Source organism: Bison bison, unplaced genomic scaffold (assembly GCF_000754665.1).
Source record: "Bison bison bison isolate TAMUID 2011002044 unplaced genomic scaffold, Bison_UMD1.0 scf7180017864171, whole genome shotgun sequence".
In the NCBI taxonomy this organism is placed as follows: Eukaryota; Metazoa; Chordata; class Mammalia; order Artiodactyla; family Bovidae; genus Bison; species Bison bison.
The window spans coordinates 3,920,614-3,939,514 of NW_011494743.1; the positions used below are offsets into that span (position 1 = coordinate 3,920,614).

Here is an 18,901-nt window from a genome sequence, read left to right on the forward strand (position 1 = left end):
ATTTTCTATTTCTGTCATTTACTCAACAAATTTTTATTGAGTGCCATTTTCCAGGCTCAGTAGGCCACCTCCATGCTGGGATCTCCCCCTCCTTGCAGTGAGAGTTTTTGACTGTGTTTGCTGGAGTGACATTGCCCTTTTAGTGTCTGACAGTCCGACAGAGACTGCATCACTGTGTCTGAGACGCAAAGGCTCCCAAAGGCTCAGGTTGGAGCAAGGGGGCCCTTGACCCCATGCCAGGCCCACAGGGTGCTAGACCTGAGTTTAAGATGACAGTGATGACAAGGTGGGGGTGGTAGTCAGTTCTACCCACTGCCTACAAGACACAGCTAGTCCCCAGGGTGGGTAGGGACCCCTGGCTTTGCCATCTCCTTCCTTCAACTACCATATGTGAGAAAGCGTTCACCACAGCACAGACTCCTCCCTGCCTGAGTTCTGCCTCTTCTGGTCTCATCCCCCACCTTCCAATAGGACAGTCCTTCCGCACATCCCCAAGGATGTGTTCCTCACACTGACACAGGGCGCCTCAACAGCACTCTGATTTTACACACACACACACAGGAGCAGGCCTTCATTCCCCTCTCCTGTGCTCGCCTTCTTCAAGACAATTCTCCATACAGCTAGTCCATACAATGTTCAAGGGGAGGCCGCCTCTATTTAACGGCTGGGAAACGAGTTTGCGGCAAAGGGGATGGCAAATGCAAAAAGCCTTGAGGCAAGAATGAGCTTGGTGAGTTGAAAGAGTTCCATAGTTTGAAGATGCCCTTGAGAAACCCAAATAGGGAAGAAAACTCAGGGAGCACTCAGGGCTGGAGATATAAATGTGGGAGCTGTAGACATGGAAATTCCCGGGGCTAGACATTATAGAAACTGACGAGAAGACCCAGAACTGAGCCCAGAGGTGCTCTATCATTTATGGGGCAGGACAAGAGGAGGAGCCTCTGGAGAGGGCTTGACCCATTCATCTCCCCATATTCCCCTAGCACTTTCCAAGACCCTCCAGGACCCTGGAGAGAGGAGGAAGGTCAGTTGCCAGGGATGAAGAAGTGGCAGATGGCATCCCCAGGGCGCTCTGAGGGGTCGGGGGGAGTGCACTCCCACCTCCCCATTCTTGGTCCTGAATCTCCAGCTTGAGGCAGGGGTGAGGAAAGAGCCTAGGGAGGAGGAAAACCCACCCCATCCCTCTGCCTCCTCTCTCTCGTGTAGTGTTTCCTCTCCCGCCCAGAGCATCCCCGTCTCCATAGAAACACGGCAGTATCCTGCGGGTGGTCCTCCTCCCTCCGCAAGCTCAGCGTTGAGTGAGTTTTTCTTCCCCAGGGCTCTGCGCCTGCACGTTCTCTTGGTCTCCGTGCCTCATCACTTACGTGCCTCTCTAGTCGTGCGTCTCCATTCCTTTCTCTTCTCCACCCTTTTCATCCTTTTTTGCCTCTCTCTTCACATGCCTCCCCCTCTCTCCAGCTAGTCCATACAGTGCTCAAGCCTCGGTCCTGACCCTCTTTTCTCCTTAGATCTCAGCATCTGACATTCATTCAACACCCCCCCTCTTCTGTCTTTTCTCACTTCTCTTCCTTCTCTTTACCTATCCCCTCACCCTTCCCCCTCTCTGACTCTTCATGAATATCTGCTATGTGTCAGGCACTGTGCAGGCTGCTGGGGACACTGGCAGGCATGGTTTCTTGTCCTCAGGAGGAGAGGTGTGTGGAGCGGAATCAAATCAATATACAAATAGAATACTTATATGTGTCAGGGAGTGACTGGAAAGAGACCCAGGATTACAGGGACACTCAGAGAAGGCAGGGGCTAGGACCTCTCCATCTCTCACTCACTCTCTCTGCCTCCTCTGCTCTGCAGTGTTCTAGGTGGTGGCGATGGGGCCCCAGAGACTGCTCTGGGAACAAGAAACACCCAAAAATAATGCAAATGGAGAAAAGTCAATCGGACAGGTTTCCTAAGACCTGGGAAAGACAGGAAGAGACCTCTAGGGACAGTGTAGGCCAGGTAAGTGATCAAGAGGCTCAACAGTCAGTGTAAGAACTAGAGGCAAGGCAGCCTTCAACATCCCCATTTGATGGATGAGAAACCGAGACTGAGGTCTTTGGAGTACAAGTTCAAGTGTCTTTTTGAAGTGATGAGCTGGCTGAATTGGGTAGACACAGGTACAAGGTGCAGGGTGGGGCAGGTGGGTGCATTGTGGGACGTACAGCATCACCCTCGGCCTCGACCCACCACCCACGGTGTCTTACGACACTGTCAGATGTTGCCTTGGGGGCAAAGCTGTCCCTGGTTGAGAACCACTGGTCTAGGGGGAGGCGCTCTCAGATGGGGCGCGACTGTCCAGTCACCCTAGCGTCCACTGACTTCCCAAGCAGCCAGGAGGTGTGAGAAATTTAAGATGAATGAAGTTAAAGTTATTAATAATATGATAATGCTAACAAATAGTATTGAGTGCTTAACTATGTGCTAGGGTACTAAGCTCCTAACATGCATGATCTCATTTAATCTGATAAGAAATCTAGAGGAGGGAAAAATGATCAGCCTCATTTACAGATGAGGAAATTGAGGCACAGAGGAACTAAGTATCATACCCATGTCACACAGCTAGGAAGTGGTGGGCTCTGTATTCAAACCCAGACAGGTCTTCACTTCATGTTTCTCTTTGAGCAGACTCACTTTTTTTTTTCTCTGGCCACACTACACGGTTTGTGGGATCTTAGTTCCCCGACTAGGAATTGAACCCAGGGCCTCGGTGTTGAAAGCACAAAGTCCTAACCACTGGACCACCAGGGAATTCCGTAGACTAACTTTTTAACTGAGGCATTCACTTACAAAGTAAGCTTTATATCAGTATCAAAGAAAGGAAACCAGGATCATTTGCCATAGACAGAAGGAAACTATAATCACAAGTATGTGTGTGCTCAGTCACGAAATCACGTCCGACTCTGCGACCCCATGGTAGAGTGAAACCACACGTTGTTCTCAGGTCCAAGCTGGACACTTTTACCTGTCAGATGCTCTGAGCCACCTCAGAGTACCCTGAAAAGGAAGGAAATTCTGACAGGAGGGATCTTGAGGACAGTATGCTAAATTAAATGAGTCAGTCACAAAAGGTCAAATATCGTATGATTCCACTTACAAGAGGAACCAAAAGCAGTCAGATTCCTACACGCAGAACGCTGGGCATCAGAGATGACAGGGGAGGGTGTGGGGAGTTAGCGTTTAATGGGGACAGAGTCTCAGTTCTGCAGGTGAAGAGGGAGCTGTGCGGATAGACGGTATGGATGACTGCACAACGGTGCGGACGTACTTAATGCCACAGAACTGGATACCTAGGAATTGGTAAAATGGTAAATTTTATGTAATGTGTATTTTACCAGAAAAGAGAGAGAGGAAGGAAGGGAGGAACGGGAACACAGAAAATGACATGATGTATTTTCCTCGTGGATGTGTATGTAATGCACACAAAAATATCTTGGAAATACAGAAATTAAGTTTATAACCATGGTGGCCTTTGGGCAAGGAGAGGATGGGAACTTTAACCTGTCTGTAATACTTCAGCTCTTCATGGAGTGAATGTATTCATGTATTGCTGCTAAGTCACTTCAGTCATGTCCGACTCTGTGCAACCCCATAGACGGCAGCCCACCAGGCTCCCCCATCCCTGGGATTCTCCAGGCAAGAACACTGGAGTGGGTTGCCATTTCCTTCTCCAATGCATGAAAGTGAAAAGTGAAAGTGAAGACGCTCAGTCATATCCAACTTTCAGCGACCCCATGGACTGCAGCCTACCAGGCTCCTCCATCCATGAGATTTTCCAGGCAAAAGTACTGAAATGGGGTGCCATTGCCTTCTCCAAGAAATGGCAGCCCACTCCAGTGTTCTTGCCTGGAGAATCCCAGGGACGGGGGAGCCTGGTGGTTGCCGTCTATGGGATCTCACAGAGTCGGACACGACTGAAGCGACTTAGCAGCATAAAATTAAAAAACATAATTAAAAATCCTGGTTTTTCAGAGAATACACATATATACACACACAAGCTTGCAAGTCTATATAAATATTTCTGGAAGGATACAGAAGCAACTTAATGATGGGCACCTCTGAAACACACCCCGGTGTGGTGGAGCAAAGGAGGGAGACACTATTCTCTGTCCTCCCGTACTGTTGGAAGTGTTTAACATGTGCACGAATTACTTTGATGATAAAAACGATATTATTATGTTCAGTCCTTTTCCATCTATGTCTGGCCATGAAATCCTCTTAAAGGTGTAAGCCTTTAAGAATACTTTAAAAAACTAAAGGAAAGTTGAAAGGAAAAATGATAACTTGGGTTTGGGGAATAAACCCAGAATGAGACTAAAAAAGTGATGAATTAGTAAAAGAAAATAAACAATATTTGTTTTCTTTAAATTGTGTGTGTGCTGTAAATGTGCCTTTATATAAAGCTTTTTAATTATGCATTTTATGCTTAGCTATTTTAGCAGAGTTTCATTATGATATCATTACACTATCCTCAAGGGACATCCACAGGGCCAGTCACTCCTAGATGGAGGCCTTTGTTTATGCTCAGCTGGCCCCTCCATGCCTGATATATCACAGCTGCTACCCATTACTAGGAGGTCAGATTGGATGTCCCCCAGGGCTTTCTTTTCCTGAGCAGACTCCAAAGAGGTTTGCTATGGACTGAACTGGGTCCCCACAAAAGTGATATTTTGAAGCCCTAACCTCCAGTGTGAGAGTATTTGTGGAAGAGGCCTTGGGGAGGTAATCAGGGTTGGTTGAGGTCATAAGGGTAGGGCCCCATGATGGGATTAGTGTCCTTATAAGAAGAGACACCGGGGCTTCCCTAGTGGTCCAGTGGTGGAGAATCCACCTGCCACGGCAGGGAGCACAGGTTTGATCCCTGGTCTGGGAGGATCCCACATGTCACTGGGCAGCTAAGCCCGTGTGCCACAGCTACTGAAGCCTGCGTGTCTACAGCCTGTGCTCCACAAACAGAGAAGCTACCGCAGTGAGTGCCCACGCATCCCAACAGAGTAGCCACCGCTCACCGCAGCCAGAGAAAGCTCACAGCAACCAAGAGCCAGCACAGCCCAAAATAGGTAAATAAAAATAAATAAATCTTTAAAAAGAGATACCAGAGAGTTTGCTCTCTCTCCTCACCTGCCATGTGAGGACACGGCAAGAAGGAAGGAGGTAGCCGTCTGCAGGCCTAGAAGAGGACTCTCAACAGAACCTAGGTCTTGGAATTCTAGTTTCCAGAACTAAGAGAAAATAAGCGCAAGCCACCCAGTCTATGGTATTTTGTTGTTGTAGCTACATGCAACAATTTGGATGCATCTTAGAGTCATAACACCAGGAAGAACTGAATCCCCTTATATAACATTCATACTGATAACCCTGGTCACTTCTGAGGAGGGAACTTAGGGGCTGAGGACAGGACAGGACAGAGACCTCGCACTGCCAACCTGTGGCCCCTTTTGAATTCAGGACCAGGTGGATAAGTGACCTACTGAAACCATAAGGTAGGTGGGAGTTGACCACTAATAAGTGACTATTGCCAGAGATTTTTCACTCAATGAAATAATTAAAGCAACAAGCAAGCAAAACGCACAAGCCAAATGAAACTCACAGAAATAATGAATTAATCACATACAAAAAAACAAAACCAAAAATCTCTAGACCCCTATTGACTGAGCTTGCCAATTTCTAGGAATGTATCCTAAGAAAATGCTCAAGCATGTGCTCTAAGGTTTAGCTGTGTGGATGTCTATCACGTCATTTGCAAGAAAAGAAGGAAGCGATGAGAAGGAAGGCAGAGGGGGAGATACAATAAAACAAAGAAGGAAAGAAATAAGCAGCTAATTGTCCAACATCACAGGAATATTCTTTCATACCATGGAATACTATTCCCCTATTATATTGAGTAAGATTTAATGATACAGAAATTACTCATGATACGTTAGGTTTCAAAAGAATGTGAAAAATAACATACAATATAATTTCATTTTGGGGATACTTACATAGTTATAGCAATAGTCATATAAATTTACCACACCAGGTCCTATGCTAAGTATCTTACACACATTACTTCATTTAATCCCCACAACACTCTGTGGAATAAGTGCTGTTATTATCTTCTTTTTACAGTTGAGGACATAAAGGCACAAAGAGGTAATCCAACTTATCTAAGGCCACAGAGCTGATAAGTTACAGAACCAGGATTTGGACTCAGCTAGTCTGGCTCCAGAGCCTGCTCATAATCAGTACTCTATACGATGCAGACCAACAGTTAAGATGACTGCTTCTGGGAGGGTGAGATGACATGTGTAATCTTGCTTATCTATATTCTCCAGTGTTCATACAAAGAACAATGATCATTTGAAAAAGCTGTAGGTGAGAGATACGGAGGGGCAGCATAGCGCAGGATACACGGATGGCTGCTCGTGTCCTGTAACCTCTGTGAGTCCCTTCCTCACCTTTAGGAAGGTTTTTCTGGAAAGAACCAGGCCGACTTTGGGGCTGAGAGGAGCCTGGAAAAGGGTCTGTGTTGGCACTGTGACCACAGCTTTCCAAGGGAGTGCTTCCCCAGGCCCGATGGAACCCTCCTCCACCCTGAGACAGAGACTGTCCTCATGTCCTTCACACCAGCTCCGTCATGCCCCCCCAGGGCAGGGGCTTGTGGCACAGGGGAGACGGGGTCTCTTAACAGTCACCCCGACCCGCTGGATCTGAAGAATAGGTCCAATCTTAGCGCTTCTGTCAGCTGGGGAGCTCAAGGGTGGGAATCCTGTGCCGGGGCTCCCCATGGCCCCCCCCAGCACCCAGATGATGGAGGCACCCTGACTCCTCCCTTTCCCTCACCCCCACATCCCATCCACTTGCAGGGCTGACTAGCTTGACCTCCAAAACGTATCTCGGGCTGACCTCTTTTCTCTGTCTCCACTGCAGCCATCTGTCGAGGCCGTGTGGTCTCCCTCCCGCGTGACCGCAGTGGCTCCTAACTGGATTCTCTGCTCTCATCCCTGCCCTCTCTTCGTCTGCTCTGCACTCAGCATTCAGAGGAAGCTTTCCAAAGCAGACCGTGCCACTCACTCACCTGCTCAACACTTTCCCAAGTTGCCGTTTACGCTCAGGATAATCCCTGAGGCCTCATCCCAGACTGTGTGGCCCTCAGGCTCCCCCTACTTGCCTCCAAGCCACTCGGCCTCTCGATCCCTACACTCCTGCCATACTGCACCTCCTTTCCAACCGTCATCCTAACACTAACCTAACTACCTTTTCTTGTTCAGCCCTACCCCGACTCCCACGGAGGTCTTGGCACTGACTGCTCCCTTTCCCTGGGACACTTCCTCCAAGCCATTCAGTCCCTGGGTTGTGGTTCCTGATCTAGAGGAGACTACAGTTTAGTCAGGGGACTGTTAGGAACACAAATAATTGTACCTGGTGTCACAGATGCTGTTACAGAGAAATGGGGTACCCGTCACTTTGTGCAGTAATGATAATATTTGGGAACAGTATTTACCACACCACCCCTGGGTCCAGCCTGTACAGAGCCCTCGCGTGGCCTCTGGACAACCCTGGAATCCGCCACCCGCTGCATCTCCCACTGCCCTGGCTCAGCTCTGCCACACTCAGCTCAAGGACTCGGGCAGAAGCCCCTGCTGCTCTCCCTGCTTCCTGCCTCACTCCTCCAGTCTGGCCCAGGCCCATCCAGGTGGCCCCATCCCTTCCCTGTCCCCTCTGGCTCCTCCAGGAAGCCGTCCTTTCCCGGGGCTGTTCTTCTCAGCTTCTCTGTTGCTAATTTGAGCAGCTGCTCTGGCTCCTCTCTCCAAGCCGCCTTTTCTGGCTCCTCCTCCTCCTTGCATCTGAAAGGTTGGTGTTTCTGGGCTGTCTCCTCTTTTGCTTCCACAGGCTCTCCCCTCGCCCCCGGGCCATTTCACCCACACACAGACTCACATCTGCATCTCCAGCTGAGACCTCTCTCCTCAGGCCAAGGCCTGAAAAGCCAACAGCTGTCAGACCCTCCCTCTGACAAATTCAGCCTTTCCCAGACTGAGCAGATCTCCTACTGGGTCCTTTGGGCATGTCATTCCAAGACACAATCGTTCAACGAGGGGACCTGGAATCATCTGCAAAGCCTGCCTGTCTTCACCTCGCCCCACCAGACACACAGCTGCTGGGCTCCTAAATAAGATCTCCTCCTTCCCCTCCTCCAGCGCCTTTCACCTGGACCACTGCCATGCCCTCCACCAGGCTCCTGATCTTCCATCAAGTCTCCATCCAGTCCGATCCCTGCGGCAGCTGCCCAAGTCATCTTGCTAAACCCACCTCTGGCCCTGATCATTCCCATGCCTCCATGTAATTGCTCAGAACCTAGGAATAAGACCCCAAATTCCAAGGCCAAACTTTCTAAGCTCCCTGCTTTTCTAGGTGTATCTCCCAGTTCTCAGTTTTCAATCTTTCTTTTTGTTTTTTTAATTGACCACAATTTTACCTAGATTCACTCTAATCTTAACTTCCCTCCAGTCCCAGAAGATGAGAGACCCTTCTTTTTTTTTTAAGTTTTTTTTGATGTGTTCTATTTTAAAAGTCTTTATTGAAGTAATTATAATATTGCTTCTGTTTTATGTTTTGGTTTTTTCATCACAAGGCATGTAGGATCTTTTCTTCTCCATCAGGGATCCAACCCACACCCCCTGCATTGGAAGACAAAGTCTTAACCATTGGATATGAGCTAGTTACTATTATAGTCTCCATTTTATAGTGGAGGAAACTTAGAGTCAGAAATTGTATAACCTTCCAAAGGACACTTTAGTTGGTAATGCCACACTCAGGATTCAAATTCAGGTTAGCTGACCACTGAATATGCTGCCTCCAAAGGAGAGGGTGGTGGAGCTAGGACTTAAATCAGAGCTCATCATCTGTTTATTCAATAGACACTCTGTGCCAGGCAGACTCCTGATCCAAGGCTCTCATTATGCCATTAAACAGCTCTGGGATTAAAGGTTCATAATGATGGATAAGATGAAATGGAAATGAAAAGAATAAAACAAAAATAAAAGACTGTCAGAATAAGAATAGTTCAGCCCTCAACCTCGTTACACCTCCAGCCCATCCTCTCTACCAACAAGCAGATCTCTGCTTCCCACCCCCACTCAAAACACTCCAAGACCTTTCTAGGTATTATACTACACTCAGGAGCCATACCAGAAGGAACTGGTAATTTGCTTAAGCTGAGAAAAATAGAATTTCACCGTGGAGAAAACACCCATAGACAAAATCAAAAAATAAACTGATGGATAATATTTGCAACTCATATCACCAAGAGCTAACTTTTAACTTATAAAGAGTTCTTACAAATCAAAGGAGGAAAATACCATTAGCTTGGTAGAAAAATATTTATGAACTGACAGTTTATAGAAAAAAGATAGGAACACCTTGGAAATATTGTGGGTTTAGTTCCAGACCACCACAATAAAGCAAATATCACAATAAAGCGAGTTACACAAACTTATTTTGGGTTTCCCAGCACATATAAAAGTTATGTTGACACTATACTGTAGTCTATTAAGTGCACAATAGCATTATGTCTTAAAAAAAGTACAAACTTAATTTTAAAATCCTTTATAGCTAAAATAAATGCCAAAACAATTACAAAGATCACTGATCACAGATCAACCATAACAAATAAAATAATGAAAAAGTTTGAAATATTGTGAGAATTACCAAAATGTGACAAAGAGACACAAAGGGAGCAAATGCTATCGGGTAAATGGCACCAAACCAATCAACTTGCTCAACACAGGGTTGCCACAAAGCTTCAAATTGTTATTAAAAAAAGGAGGGGGGCAATATCTGTGAGGTGTAATAAAGTGAACTGCAGTAAAAGGAGGTTTGCCTGTATATATAAAAGGCACTCAACCTCATTCCTAAAAGAAAGACAAATTACTACCATAATAGAGTACTTTTTGCCCACTGGGTTGTCAAAATATTTGATAACACATTCAGTTGGCAAGAATGTGGGGAAACAGGTACCCTCATACACTGTTGCTATGAGTATATCTTTGTGTAACTTCTGTGGAGGAGCCTATGACTGAATCTGTCAAAATTGTAAACACAGAGACCATTTAATCCAGCAATTCCACTCTAGGTCTTTATTTTATCCTAATACTTACATATGTGTCTTAATTATTTATATACAACATTATCCATTGAAATATTGTTATGGCAAGATGTTGTAAACAATTTAAATATTGATTTCTAAATGATGATGCATCCATACAAAAGTATATTATAGGAATTTTATAGGAATAATATAGGAATATTATAGGAATTCCCTGGCATCCCAATGGTTAAGACTTTGCCTTCCAGTGCAGGGGGTGTCAGTTCAATCCTTGGTCGGGGAGAACTAAGAATCTCCACATGCCTCGTGGCCAAAAAACCAAAAACATAAAACAGAACCAATATTGTAACTAATTCATTAAAGACTTTAAAAATGGTCCACACCAAAGAAATTTTGGGAAAAAAAAGTATATTATGCAGCTCTTAAAGAAAAAGTAACTCTCTATACACTGATTTGGTACAATTTCCAAATGTGTTGTTGAGTTTAAAAAGCAAGACAAACCAACTGTTTAGTATCCTACCATTTGTGGTGGTTTTTAAATATGTCCACAACTTTTAAAATATACTTCTTTTCAAGAGGAGGAGCTGAATTCTCCTCCCCTTGAATGTGGGCTGGATTTAGTAACTCACTTCTAAAAATAGAGTGTGGCAGAAGTGGTCTGTGATGTCTGAGATTAGAACATAAAAGGCAGTTGCTACGACAAAGGAGGCAAGAAGGTACAATGCGAAAAAGATAGTCTCTTCAGCAAGGGGTGTTGGGAAAGCTGGACAGCCACATGTAAATCAATTAAATTAGAACATTCCCTCACACCATATACAAAAATAAACTCAAAGTGGCTTAAAGACCTAAATATAAGACATGACACCATAAAACTCCTAAAAGAGAACATAGGCAAAACATTCTCTGAAATAAAGCATAGCAATATTTTCTTGAATCAGTCTCCCAAGGCAAAAGAAATAAAAGCAAAAATAAGCAAATGGAACATAATCAAATTTAAAAACTTTCGCATACCGAAGAAAACCATCAACAAAATGAAAAGACACCCTACAGAATGGGAGAAAATATTTACAAACTGTGCAACTGACAAGGGGTTAATAACCAAAATACATAAATAGCTCATACAACTCAAAAGAACCAAATAATCCAATTTTTAAATGAGCAAGGCAGAAGACATTTCTCTGAAGAAGACATACAGATGGCCAATAGGCACCTGAAAAGATGCTCAACATCGCTCATTATTAGAGAAATGCAAATAAAAACCACAGTGAGGTTATCACCGCACACTAGTCAGAATGGCTATCCTCGAAAAGTCTACAAATAACAAATGCTGGAGAGGATGTGGAGCACAGAGAACCCTCCTACACTGTTGGTGGGGATGCAAATTATTGCAGCCACAATGGAGAACAGTATGCAGGTTCCCTAAAATACTAAAAATAGAGGCAACATATGATCCAGCTATCCCACCCCTGGGCATATGTCCAGAAAAGACCCAAAAAAAGTGATATATATATACACACACACAGTGGAATATTATTCAGTCATAAAAATAATGAAATACTGTCACCTGCGGCAACATGGACGGACTCAGAGAATCTCATACAAAACAGAAACAGACTCACGACTAGAAAACCAGCTTATTGCTACCAGAGGGGAAAGGAATAAATGAAGAATAAGGGATGCACAGACACAAAATTCTATACATAAAATAGATACACAACAAGGATTTACTATATAACACAGGGAACTATACTCAGTATCTTATAATAACTTATAATGAAATATAATCTGAAAAATATATAACTGAATCACTTTGTTGTATACATGAAACTAACACAATATTAAATATTGTGTAAATCAACTATACTTCAGTCTTTTTAGAAAAAGGCAGTATGATGCCCAAAACAATCTTGAAAAAGGAACGCAGTTGGAGGACTCACACTTGCTGATTGGAAAACTCACTAGAAAGCAACAGTCATCGGGACAGTCTGTTACTGGCATAAGGGTGGACACAGAGATCAACAGAGCAGAAGTGAGAGTCCAGAAATTAACCCACAGTCAGCTGATTTTAGGTGAGGGCGCCAAGACCATTCAACTCAGAAAGAACACTGTTTTCAATAAACACTGCTGGGACAACTGGACAGCCACAAGTAAAAGAACGAAGCTGAACCCTTACCTTACGCCATACACAAAAATTAACTCAAATGGATCAGAGCCCTAAGTGTAAGCATGAAAACTATAAAACTCTTAGAAAAAAACATACAGGTAAATTTTTGTAACCTTGGATTTGGAAACGGATTCTTAGATATGACACCTAAAGCACAAGCAACAACAACAGAATGATAGCTGGACTTTATACAAATTTAAAACTTTAGTGCTACAAAGAACACTATCAAGGTGAAAAGATAGCCACAGAATACTAGAAAATATATGCAAATCATATATCTGATAAGGGACTTACACCAAGAATAAAAACAACTCTTACAACTCAATAGTCAAAAGAAAAATAACCCAATTTGAAAATGGGTAAAGGGGAAGGGGATGTAGAGGAAAGAAATAGGTGAATGAGAGATTAAGAGGTACAAACTCCCAGCTGCAAAATAAACAAGTTATGGGTATGTGAGGTACAGTGTGGGGAATATAGTCAGTAACTATGTAATATCTTTGTACAGTAACAGACTAACCAGAGTTATCACGGGGATCATTCTGAAATATATAGAAATATCAAATCACTAAGTTGTATGACAGGAACTAACATAGCACAGTAGGTAAATTATACTTAAAAAAAATCAGAAAAAGAAATCAGATGACTTGTGGTTATCAGAGGTGGGGGTGGGGTGAGACAGAATAGGATGAAGGTGGTCAAAAGGTACAGACTTCCAGGGATAAGATAAATAAGTACTACGAATGTAATGTACAGTATTAGAAATATAATTGCCACTGCTGTATATTATATATGAAAGTTGTTGAGAATAAATCCTAAAAACAAACAAAAAACAGTAAATCGTAAGAGTTCTTATCACACAAAAAATATTTTTCTATTTCTTTAATTTTGTATCTACATAATCACTGCAGATGGTGATTGCAGCAAAAAATGAAATTAAAAGACGCTTACTCCTTGGAAGGAAAGTTATGACCAACCTAGATAGTATATTGAAAAGCAGAGATATTACTTTGTCAACAAAGGTCCATCTAGTCAAGGCTATAGTTTTTCTAGTAGTCTTGTATGGATATGAGAGTGCTGAAGAATTGATGCTTTTGAACTGTGGTGTTGGAGAAGACTCTTGAGAGTCCCTTGGACTGCAAGGAGATCCAACCAGTCCATCCTAAAGAGACCAGTCCTGGGTGTTCATTGGAAGGACTGATGCTAAAGCTGAAATTCCAATACTTTGGCCACCTCATGCGAAGAGTTGACTCATTGGAAAAGACCCTGATGCTGGGAGGGATTGGGGGCAGGAGGAGAAGGGGACGACAGAGGATGAGATGGCTGGATGGCATCACCGACTCGATGGACATGAGTTTGAGTGAACTCCGGGAGTTGGTGATGGACATGGAGGGAGGCCTGGCGTGCTACAGTCCCTGGGGTCTCAAAGAGTCAGACACGACTGAGCAAACTGAACTGAACTGAAGCTGATGGATGTTTGCTAAACTTATTGTGATAATTATTCATATGTAAACCAGATTATGCTGTATGTCTGAAACTTATACAGTGCTATGTGTCAATTATATCTCAATAAAACTGACAGGAAAAAAAATGGGCAAAGGACTTGAATAAATGTTTCTCCAAAGAAGATATGCAAATGGCAAACAAGCATGTGAAGATGTTTAATCGTTAGAGAAATGCAAACCAAACCCACAGTGAATTACCAGTTCATACCCACTAGGATGGCTATAATCAAAAAGTCAGATAAAAAAAAAAGATAATAACACAAGTGTTGATGAGGATATGAATAAGAACCCTCACACACTTGCTGGTGGGAATGTAAAATGATACTGCCACTTTGGAAAACAATCTAGCAGCTCTTCAAAATGTTGAAGTTGCCACTTGAGCCAGCAATTCCACTCCCACATATATACCCAAGGGAACTGAAAACATGTTATATCCAAGGGAACCGAAAACATGTATCCACACAAAAACTTGTACACAAATATTCACAGCAACAGTATTCCAAATAGCCAAAAGATAGAAACAACCCAAATGTCCGACAGCTGATAAATGGATAAGCACAATGTGGTATATCCGTACAAGGGAATATTATTCCGCCATAAAAAGGGAGAAATATGGACATATGCTACATCATGAATGAACCTTGAAAACATTGTGCTAAGTGAAAGAGGTCAGTCACAAAGACCACAAATTATATGATTCTATTCACACAAGTGGAGACGGAAATGGCGAGCCACTCCTGTTCTTGCCTGGGAAACCCCACGGACAGAGAAGCCTGGCAGGCTACAGTCCACGAGACTGCAAAAGAATCAGACATGTCTTAGTGACTAAACAACAACAATTTATACAAAATGCCCAGAACAGTCTTACTAGGTAAGACAGTAGGTTAAAGGTTGCTTAGAGGAGGGAGAGGATGGGGATGGTAGGCTTAGGGGGTGACAACCTAAGGGTATAAGCCTTCTTCTTGAGGTGATGTAAATATCTTAAAATCAATTGTGGTAATGGTTACACAACTCTGTAAATATACTAAAAACCACTGAATTGTACACTTTATACATGTGAATTTTGTGGCACATGATTTATATCCCAATAAAGTTGTTACCAAAAGAGGGGGATGCACAATGTATCTTCTTCTTTCTCTCTCTCAGATCACTCATTCTGAGGTCTCCTCCAACCCAAATCAAGCTTCAGCTGACCCCAGTCCTCACTGAGGTCTTGGGTGCAACTTCATGAGAGACCTTGAGCCAGAACTACCCATCTAAGCTGCTCCCAAATTCCTGTGACTCACAGAAACAGAGATAAGAAATGCGTAAGCCACTGGGTTTGGGAGTAATTTTCTCTGCAGCAATAGATAACTAGTATACCGTTGATGAAAAAAAAAAATACATTGTTGGCATTTGCTTGTATATTTATGCAGTTTCTCAGAAAGGATACTCAAGAAATGGTAAAAGTGTTTGCCCCTGGGAAGAGACCTCTGGGAGGATCCCTGAGGGATGAGAGCAGGGAGGACACATATCTGATTGTATGTCATTTTATCTTTTGAATTTTGTTTCATGTGCAATGTATTAACTTTTCCAAAAGGAAAACAAAAGTCAAAGAATTTGAAACACTTTTTAAAAAGTCAGCAACTACCTGCTGCTTATAAAGTCTAAACTCCTCAGCGTGGTGTACAAGGCATCCACGGGCAGCCCTTGTCCATCTTCCCAGTCTCCGCGCTCACCTCCCCTCACACCAAGTGATTGTGGCGCCCGAAGTGCACCAGGCTTTCCCCTCCTCCACACCTTAAATCATACTGTCTCTTGTGCGTGGTTCCCCTTCTCCTTCCTCCACATCCTTTAAGACTCATCTCAAACGCTGAACTTTTCTGGAAGACTTCCCTGGCTGTCCTTAATGTGTCAGAAGTGCGTGCCCCCAAGATACCCTTGCGAGATTCAGTCATTTCATGCGTCATCCTACAGTGTGATGATGTGATTTCTTTCCCAAATCTCCCATTGGACTATGAGCAAGGACTCCTTTTTTTTCCCCCTTGGCAATACCATGGGCTTCCCTGGTAGCTTGGATGGTAAAGAATCCGCCTGCAATGCAGGAGACCCCGGTTCAATTCCTAGGTTGGGAAGATCCCCTGAAGAAGGGATAGGCTACCCACTTTAGTATTCTTGGGCTTCCTTGGTGTCTCAGATGGTAAAGAATCTGCCTGCAGTGCTGGAGACCTGGGTTCGATCCCTGGGTTGGGAAGATCCCCTGGAGGAGGGCATTGCAACTCACCCTAGTATTCTTGCCTGGAGAATCCCCATGGACAGAGGAGCCTAGCGGGCTACAGTCCATGGGGTCACAAAGAGTCCGACACAACTGAGGGACTAAGCACAGCACAGCACAGCACAGCACAAACCACGCAGCATGCAGAACTTTCCTGACCAGAGATGGAACCCGCGCCCCCTGCAGGGGAAGTTCGGAATCTCAACCACTGGACCGCATGGGAAATACCTGGGAAAGAGGACTCACTCAGGCTTCCCTGAGCCTAACACACAGAGGAGGCTGTCAGTAAGAGGACTGGTGTGAGAAAGAAAGGAAGGGTGTAGGGAGAGAGGGAACAAAGCAAAAAATGAAAGAAGGGAGGGAGGGAAGGAAGGTGAAAGCAAGAAAGGAAGGAGAGTTGGTGGAGAAAGAAAAGGAGGGAGGGAAAAAGGGTGGGAGGAAAGAAAGTCCCCAAATGTGCACAGCAGTCTCACTGCATACAACAAAGACTCTCTGGATGAAGAAAGCCCCAAACCAGATGTGAAACAGAATCCAAGCAAGTGGGGAAGAATGTGGATACATATTCTAAGCTGTAGTGACATTGCTGTTTGTAGTACAGAGACCCCTGATGATTCAGGACACACATCTTAGGCTGGAAGATGCTCACCTCTGATCACTACCCAACCCCTGGTGTCACCATCAGTCTCCCCAGCTCCCACTCCATTTCACATGCTCTCTTCTCCATGGTGATTCTAGCACCAGTCAGTACCTTGCACATAGTAGGCTCTCAACACTGAGTAATTGTGGTCAGAATCATCTCCCTTCTGTAGACAGAAGAGTCTCACTTTGTGACCATGAACCTGTCTCTTCTCTCTGGAACTCAGTTTTTTCATCTCTACAGTGAGGGTATGGAGCCAGCTGATGAGTAGGACCCTTCCTAGCTAACAGTCCTTGGCTTCTCAAGGCCTCTGATCATCTCAGCAAGTCCAGAGTCTTTCACCTGAGCAGCAAGGACTCCTCACAAGCAGCTCTTCACTCAGACTATGTCACAGAAAGAAGAGTGACCATTCATTGGTTGATCACTGTACGCCAGGAACCACACTCAGCATTTCAGCCCCATGGCTTCATTTCTTTCTTTCCATCACCTCTGAAGTAGGTACAATAAACATCTCCATCTTACAGAAAAGGGAACTGAGAATCGGAGAAGAAACCCCATTTATCCAAGGAACACAACTGGGAGGTGGCAGAGCAGGAATTCTAAGTCCTCCACCACTTCTCCACACTGCCCTCTCCAACCCTGAAGCAGGCTTCCAGCCAGCAACCTCCCCTTGGCTAACCTCACTCAGCCCACAGGTAAGCACTCAGTACATTGACCTTACTGTTGTAATCTGTGTATTCACATCTTGGGTTCCAGTTCAGACGTAAAAACAGGTTCTAGATCCATTTAGACTCATATGAAGTTTCAGCTCCTTCCTTCTCTAGATGTCTGACCTTTAGACAAGTCATTTTAACAGATGAAGAGCAAATGACATAATGAATGTGAAAATGGCTAGCACCTCGTAAATGGGAAAGACCAGATAAAGCACAGCAGACAGATTCTGACAAGCCCTGAAAAGCTGACGCCTCACTCCACAAAGAGCCACCTGAGTCTCCCAGTCTTTCCACTTAGCATTCAGCTCTTCTGGCAAATTCATCCTGTCTTTATTCCCATCCTGAATGTTCCTTTATAAATCCTTCATAAATCCTTGGGCTTTCAAGTTAGACAGACAGGGTTACAATTCTGGCTCGACCGCTTACCCACTGTATGACCTTGGACAAATGACTCTCCTTTCTGAGGCTCAGTGTTCGCACCTATGAAATATTCATTAGGGTACCTACTCCATAGGGAGGTTGTGAGGAGTCAATAATAGTGTGCAAGTAAATGTTTAGCATGTGGTCAAGCATATAATAAAGGCTCAGAAATTGTTAACTGTTTTTTCCTGAATAATAACAGTGGTCATAGCTTTGAACTACCTGCTGATTAAAATCTAAAATTTCTGACCCAGTGCTCAGAGCCTCGCAAACTGGAGCTCCATCATTCCTTCCTGGCCTCGTTCCCTGCTGTTCCCCTAAGTGAAGCCCACACTCAAGCCAGATGTGGCTTTCTCCTCTCTGTTTCTCCACCATGATCTTCCCCTCTGTTCAGAATGCTCTCTCAAACCTCACATCTAGCCACACCCAGCCCTATTCAAGCTTCACCTCCCAATAAGCCAGCAGCCTCCTCAACTGCTCTGGGTTTCCACAGCACCTAAGGTTGAGCACATATTAGTGCTCAGACTGTCCAGGGGGAGGTTTCTGTCTGCAATTGTCTAACCTACAGTACCTCTCCTCCAGTGGTCACACTGATTTCCCTGTGTGGGAATTTCTTTCTCCCCTATCAGTTCATGTGTCCCAGGAATGGGCATGTGGCCGAGACCTTAGATAAAGTCTCACTGATTCATGAAGAGGTGGACACTTGACCAAAGCTGAGCCAATCAGAATGAGCCCTGGAACTTTTTCTGCAATCACTGAATAACAAGTGTTCTTTTGTCCACAGGCAGTGCTAAGTTGAAGCAATGTAAATTCAGAGCTGCTGGTAGCCATACTTATCACCTTCAGAAGAGAAGTGAACTTAACAACAAGCCAACATAGAGGAATCAGAAAATGGAGACAGACTTATTTTTTAATGACATTATTTGAGCATCTGGATCCATCCATGCCTGAAGCCAGTGCTCCTGACTATTAATGTATGTGAGCCAAAACCACTACCCTCTTCCAGTTCAGTTCAGTTCAGTTGCTCAGTCATGTCCAACTCTTTGTGACCCCATGGACTGCAGCATGCCAGGCTTCCCTGTCCATCACCA

The 18,901-nt window shown here is 44.3% G+C and overlaps 1 protein-coding gene and 1 non-coding gene across 2 annotated transcripts in view; both read right to left on the bottom strand.

Moving 5' to 3' along the window:
• The window catches only part of LHFPL4 (lipoma HMGIC fusion partner-like 4), a 30,276-nt gene that overhangs the window by 7,308 nt on the left and 4,067 nt on the right, over positions 1-18,901 (bottom strand). The window lies entirely within an intron of this gene.
• TRNAE-UUC lies at positions 2,715-2,787 on the bottom strand. Its single transcript has one exon. It is a non-coding gene; the product is annotated as a tRNA-Glu (tRNA).